Source organism: Apteryx rowi, unplaced genomic scaffold (assembly GCF_003343035.1).
Source record: "Apteryx rowi isolate R43461 unplaced genomic scaffold, aptRow1 scaffold_39, whole genome shotgun sequence".
Lineage (NCBI taxonomy): Eukaryota > Metazoa > Chordata > Aves > Apterygiformes > Apterygidae > Apteryx > Apteryx rowi.
In genome coordinates, this window is record NW_020450418.1 from 3,973,920 (window position 1) to 3,981,188 (window position 7,269).

Genomic DNA, 7,269 nt, shown 5'->3' on the forward strand with positions numbered 1-7,269 from the left:
AGTTCTTCAGTGGGTCGCAGCTCTCCAACGGCACCTGCGGAAAGAGATTCCCCGAGCAGAAAGACAAAAACCCTGCGGAGATCTGCTGGTGTTAAAGCTTTACCGCGTGCACCAAGAAACGTAAGATGCAGTGACGTCGGGTAGCTCTCGGCCGTCGGAAACGCCGCCCCGACGGGCGCTGCCGGAGATTCCTCGGACGCGGCCCCGCGTGGAGGTCATCGCACGAGGCTCCTCTGGCCTAAGGCACGCTGAGGTCTGCGTCCGACAGCAGAGATCTTCTGACCGGTGGAAATGCACACAGAAGGTGTGTTGTTTAATGGGCAATAAATAACCAGGGAAGATATTTAGTCAAGACGTGTGCCGGGAAGCATTTGCTCACGTAAAAATACATGCGTTTCCAAAGAAGCAGCCTGGGCAGTGAACGCTCAAGGCGATGTAAGGGAAAGGCAAAAAGTGCACGGTGAGGCTGCCGAATTTCATCCCGGTACGTGCGAGACGCACATACGAGGGTTCTGGCTGCTTTGTGCCTCTTCTGCCCAGTCTGTGTTCTACCTAAACTCTGTGCATAACAGTTTTCATATTTCATAAATCTGGCAGTTTTGCTTGGGCGTTTCATCACGTGGGATTTTTAACATTCCCTGCGACGCTCCGTTTTAATGCATCGCCGTTCTGAAGGCTGGGCATCGTAACCTTTCCATTAAATCTTGACACAGTGAAGTGTCTTCTAAATAAAATAATTCGGAGGGATCGATCCAGTGAACTTGAGGGTGCACGTTTTCAGGTTTTTTTTTTTTAAGATGGGAGTGTTTTGCGCATATTGAGCACGAGCGTTGTGGGAGCGGGAAGGAGGGGAGTCCTGGCTCCAAAACGGGCTTAAGCTCCAGCCCGGCGAGCGCTCCCAGGAACGCTCGGAGGGAAGCGAGCGTGTGAGCCGGTTCCTTGATTGCAGCACGGCAGCGAACTTGGCTTTGCTGGATCCGGGCCTCTTTTCTGTTGTGCGCAACACATTAATGTTCTATGTATTGTTCCAAAGGATTTGTTTTTTAACTACCCGTAGGTCGACCTTCAGAAGTGTCTGTTTGAATCCGAGCAGAAGTGCTCTGGTCAGAATTCAAAAAATTATAGCACAGGCAGCGGGTTTTTTAATTGAGGCATGCCAAATACCAAAGGCAGATGCTTTTTCATTCTGTAGCTCCTGGATACGCACTCTACTTTTCTGTTTCAAGGACAAAGGAAACACTTATCCAATTAGATGAGGCATGAGATTGTGACATACGGGCTCTTTCCTTAAATAAAAAAAATGCTGGAAAAAGATATTTGACCCTAAGTCAATAAGTGCTATTAAAATAATGAATACTCCATAAATCCCACCATATATACAGCTCGTATTAAGCGCGGCGCCGTTTTTGTCGTGGAGGAGGCCGTGAGACTCCCCGGGATAAAGCCCTGCACAAGTTGCTCGCCCAAATCACATTTTAAGGGCCTTTACTTTCCGAACGGGATGCGCCAAAGCGTGAGCCAATTAAGCTGCGCGGCCGCCCTCGCGCGCGGTTCGGGTTCGACGTCTCTGTCGAGGCAGCGGAGATGGTCTCGGACCTGATCCGCTTGGCAGAGCCGCTGGCCTTCCCCGCGCGCCCAGCAGAGACGCGGGCGCTTCTTGCTCCTCCGACGGGGTTCGGAGAAACCAACGCTTTTCCAGCAGAAGCGCGGCTTCCCAAGGCGACGGGCGCCGCATCCGAATCGGCGGCAGGCTCCGGTCGCGCCCGTGTTTCTGAATGAGGAACGCCGCGTATCCCTGCCGCAAGATGCCGTGGACGAGCTGCCGTCCGTACAGGGCGACGGGGGCAAGAGCGGCACTTCGGAGCAGTTGCAGCTCCTGCAGCTCCAGCTGTAGCGCCGGGACGGGTTTCCTGTGCCCTCGCCGTTCACCAAGCCGCTCGAATGACTAACAGCGGTTTCCGATCCGATCCTCTCCCCTGTACTGTCGCTCGAAGCCRAGTCGTGCGCCGGCGGGAATTGCTCCCGCTGCCCTGCTCCGCGCCGCCCGCCCGGGTTGCCGGAGCCGCCCTCGGCCCCTCGCGGCGTCGGCTCGGCAGGGGCCTCCCCCGGGTGCCCCACAGGTTTAAAGCGGCCCATGACGGACGATCTTTCCGATGGTTTTGCGAATTAAGCGGCCCCCTTTCGCCTTCTCGGCGCAGAGGAGGCAGGTCTATAGCGTGGGGCTCAACAAATGCGCTGCTGCAATAAACTTTTTCAGCACTTTGCAATTCACGTCTGATCCACACTGACCTTTTTTTTTTTTTCCCCTCCTAATTAAACCTTTAACTTGCAAATGAGCCATTTCCTACATTAAACCGGTATATGGCAAGGGAGGAAATTCTACCCCCAATTTATAGGACTGGCTGGTGACTTAACTGTCGGTCGCAACCTGTCCTGACTGATCTCTGGTCGAATTAAATCCGACCGATGACTTTCTCCTCGGTGAGCGGAAAGGAGCCGACGCTGAAAAGCGACCGTGCCGACGGCAGCTAACGGAGCGGGTTGCGCGTGGCGGGGGGAAGATAACGATTCGTTTTGTGCACGGCGGGAGAAAGGAAGCCGGAGGCCAAACGCCTCCCGCACCCAAACCCTGCGCTTATCTCCGGCAGCTGCTTCCCTGGGGCGGCGTTTGCTTTAAGGAACCGATTTGGGATGGGATGCGCCAGCCACCCCGGCCACCCACCCCCGCGCTGCAGCAAAGCCGGCTCTTCACGTTTTCTTTCCTCCTTCAACCCCGTGCATTTCAAGGCATTGCCTTTGGCTTGGTTGTTTATTTATTTATTTTTCCTCTTCTGCATCAGGCAATAACTAATATTATTGCAGCGCTCCTTGCTCCCGCCGCCAGGCTGCAGCGAGTGACGGGTCCTCACCGCGTTTCCTGCACCGTGTCCGGGACGAGCCCGCTGGTTTGCTGAATCCCACTGGGAAAGTGCACTTCCTGGCCCTGAAATATTTAAAAATAAGGAAAAACCTGCGAGTCGCCAAGCTGGGCAGGGCGCTTCCAGCAGGCGCTGTGGGGCGGTTTGCACACGCAGCGCCTGCGCTTCCCATGTTTCCCGCGCTTCCCGCGCCTCCCGCGCCGCCTCTCGCGGCATAAACCGCGCGGCCGACTCGCCGGCTCAGGCGGTGAAAAGTTATTAACTGGAAATCAGAAGCGAGCCCGTGGCTGAGCAAATATTAAAAGTTTTGATGGCGAAACAGGCATCGGGCCGGCCCCGCTCGCAAGCGTCGCTGCGACAGAAGTTTGCAGAGCTGCCGCCACCCAGCCGGCTTTGGAGGTGAGCGTTCCTCCTCTCCGCTCAGCTCCTTTCAAACAGGCTGGGGGGGGGGGGGGGAAAGACCCAAATCCCCGGCAAGATCCAGCAAAAGGCCAAAATAATGAGAAACTGGTGAATCACGTTGCTTTTCTACGCGCCAGTACAAAAGGCCTTGTTCCCGCTGAAAGCCGCCGGAGCAGCATGCGTTTGCGGCGTTAAATAAAAAGTATCCTTGGGGGGAAAAAAAAGAAAAAAAAACTGTTTTAAGGTAATTTAATTCCGGCCGACGAGCTGGATAAAACCTTTATTTGCTAGCGACGTGATTAAAAGGTGTAAYGCGGACAACTCAGCTGCATATTGCATCTCAGGGGGGGGCGGCGGCAGCCTTCCCCGCGCGGCAGCAGCAGCGCTTCCCTGGGCACGAGCGCCTTCACCAACGCCGGGCAGAGAGTCGTGCATTCGCGGTGCAACTTCTGCGCGCGCGGGCGCCAGGGCCGCCGGCCGCCCCAGCTAAAGGAGGTGTTTTTTCGCCGCGYGCACGCGGTGGAGGAAGAGGCCCTGGTGCTTTGCCTTCAGCAAGGATTTCACCACTTCGCTCCGCAAGGGAGGAGCCGTTTGCCGGTTGGGGCGACGGTCTGCAGCATGCGCGAGTGGTGGTGCCAGATTGCAGCCTGGATTTCCGCGCGTTATTATACTAAATAAATAAATAAATAAATAAATAAATTTTCCTGTTATTTTAATAAATATTTAACAACGTTCGGGAAGAAGGAAGAGGAAGAGCCGCGAAGCCGAGCCTGCGCGGGCTGACGAGTGAAACCAAGAGGCGCTGCCTGACGGAGGGCGAATGCAAGGAGATGCATCGCCGGGTCAGCGACTAAAGCCAGGGCGAATATTGTGTTGAAAGGGGCAGCGAGGAGGAGTTCGTGCGTCTCCTGTCCCAGCCCTAAACGGGGCAATGACGGGCTCCTCTCCTGCGCCGAATGGTTCGGTCCCCGCAGGTCTGGCTGAACGCGAGGCCGCGTTGCGCTAGGAAAGCTGGCCGCCTTCCTCGGCCCAACGTCATGGCGCGGAGAGATTCCCGGGATTACCTGATGTAAATATGTATTAATTAAAAGCCCTTTGGAAATGCAGCGTATTGACCTCACCGGCCGTAATGGCTCTTCTTGAGCAATTGCAACCTGTCGCGCAGATATATATATATATATTTGGGGAGTTGGCTTTTCTTTTTTAGAAAGTGCATTATTGACCTTAACGGCCCCTGCAGCGCCAGATCCGTCCCGCTTCCCGTGTCGGGATGGGGAACAGCAGCGAGTCCCTGTGCTAGTTGGGAGGGACACGCGTGTGAGCGAATAACCGGAAAAGGGGCACTTTTATTTTTAATAAATACTGGGCGAGCACCTTATTAAACTCTCGGAAGCAGAAGGCAAAGCCTTGTCTCGTTGGGGCGATGTCAAGCCCAGCAGGATCCTGCCGCCGCCCCTGCGCCGTTCCACGGAGCAACGCGTCCTGACGGATGCACTTCCCTCTGACCGGCAGCGCAGGAAATGCTGGGAGCAAAGTGTTTACGCCAAAAAGCCCAACTTTGGGCTTTCCGGGGCGGGAAAGCTTTTCAGGCGGCACATTCGTCTCCTGGGACTCGCGCCTCTAATTTAATTTCCCCCTAAATCAAGCAGGGTATTAATCCCCCATAGAAAACCTGTTCCCATTGCACAAACAATATTTAAATGGTATAACAGGGACATCTTTTACAAATACTTCCTGCAATTTCTGAAAACCCCCCGAACGTGTGGGCTATAATTAATAGAAATGCCAAGTGCCAGCTAGCCAGGAAAACTCCAACGTCGTAAATCTGTCCCCAGCTTTCTCCCGCATGCTGATGGATGGGTGCGCCGAGCTTAAATATTTAACAATCGATAATTCAAATACCTATCCTGCCCTATTAGATTTGTCATGTTTATAAATAAATGCGATGTTTAGCTGAAGTTCATGAAAAACTTGTGCACGTTTCGCCCAATCGCAAGCGGCACCGTGTCGGAGGAAGAGCGCGGCTTTACCCCCGCTCCGGCTCATTCGCGCGCGCTGGCACGGGGCACGATTTGGGGCGATTCCCACCCATCCCGGCCGCTGGGCCTTGGAAACTCGGCTTTTGTTCCTGCAGCAAATCCCGGAAAACGCAAGGGCTGCTGCATGCGAAGAGAGGCAATTAGCAAGGAAAAAATGACGCCGTGTTGCGAAATTTCTGCAGGGTAATAACGAACAATGGGGGGAAAAAATTAAGCCCTATATAACAAAATAGTTGGCTGTATCTCTTTCATTGTAATAGGCTTGGAGAATGCAATATGTGGACAGGTATTATGTAGCATGAATCACATTTATAGGAACATTTTCCAATTTCTTTGCAGCCTCGGGCAGGGAGTTGCCATTCATTTCTTCACGGATTAATATTTCTTCGTCAGAAGAGGGAGATTACGGACCCCGTCCATGCGTGACTGCAGCCCGTGCAAGCAGGATTGCCGTGCGCGGGAGACACTCGCGCCCCGCTCGCGCTCTTCTTGCCATTCGTGCAGCACGTAGATCTGTGTCGTTCCCCGAGCCCAGGAAAGCTCTTTATCGACCTCCCAACTTACAACCTCCCGCGCAGGTTGCCCCCCGCGGCAGGACTGGACGGACGTGGCAGCGGATGCCGCGGCCCTGCGAGGTGCCTCCGCGTCAGCGACTGAGTCGTTAGGTCTTGGTCTATCATGAGGCAGAAAAAGCTGGGATACGGGGAAAGGAGGTGCAAAGAAAAGGAGTATCTAACGTGTAGAGTATATATGTGTGCGTATGTATATATAATATCACATATATATCTTATATATAGTGTGTGCGCACACACACACACACACACACACACACATATATATATATATATATATATATATAAAAGTATACAGCACAGAGGGGGTCTCGGGAGCCTGTGGCATCTGTCGGTCTGTGCCGAGCACCACAACCACCTTCTGCCGCCCGGCTGAAGCGTCTGTTTGCAAAGCCGAGATGCAAAGAAACCCCCGGAAGCGGATCCGGACGGACCTGCGGCACCGCAGCGACTCGCTTTGCGGGAGGACAGCGAGGGACAGGGACAACCCCAAGTGTGGCCCGGCTTTGGCAAGCAAGAGGCCACTCACCGGCCAAAATAAAAAAATAAGGATAATAAAAAATTAGGCCTTGCTGGTTCACAGCACTCCGTATTTCTCCGATTTTGGAAACTTGGGGCAAGCCGCCCGGCCGCCACGCAGCTACACACGTCGGGGACGGTGTGGGTGGGAGCGACGACGGCGGCGCGGGACGGTGCGGGGCCGCTCGGGGGGTTTGACCGTCCCCAAGCCCCCGGCCCGGGCGTTTGGGGGGTTTCGCGCCCGCGGCCCCGGCGGCCGTCGCGTTGCATAAATCTCCGCCGCAATTTATTGCCGTCATTTATCAGCTCGTGTCTCCGAACGGCCGAGCAGTTAATTTTGCAATGAAGCGGTGCTATTTTCATTAATCCCCGTGTGCTAACTACCTAGCAAAACACGCGGTGGCAATTAATACCGTGTCGCCGAAGTACCGGACCAATAAATATTTCCGGCCTCGGCCTGCGTCGGGCGGAGGGGAGCCACCGGCCCGGCCCGGCCCGGCCCGCCGCCCTCCCGCGCGCCTCCTCTCCCTCTTCCCGCGGCATCGCACACGGCTACGTCGAAGGAAGCGATTCGGCAGCGGAGCAGGGAGCAGCGCGGGTTTAGAGGGCTGCTGCTTCGGGGCGGATGCCCAGCGCTCGGTGCTGCGCCGGGGGCGTTTTCCCAGGAAACAGGGCAAAACTGGCGGGTCGAGACGGCAGCGAGGAAGAGCCGAGGCCTCGGTAACAACCGCACGGGGGTTTTACCGAAAGCCGAGGAGGCGCCGGCTTTACGCAGAAAACGGGCGCCAGCACTTAAAAACGAGCCGTTACTTTCTGCAA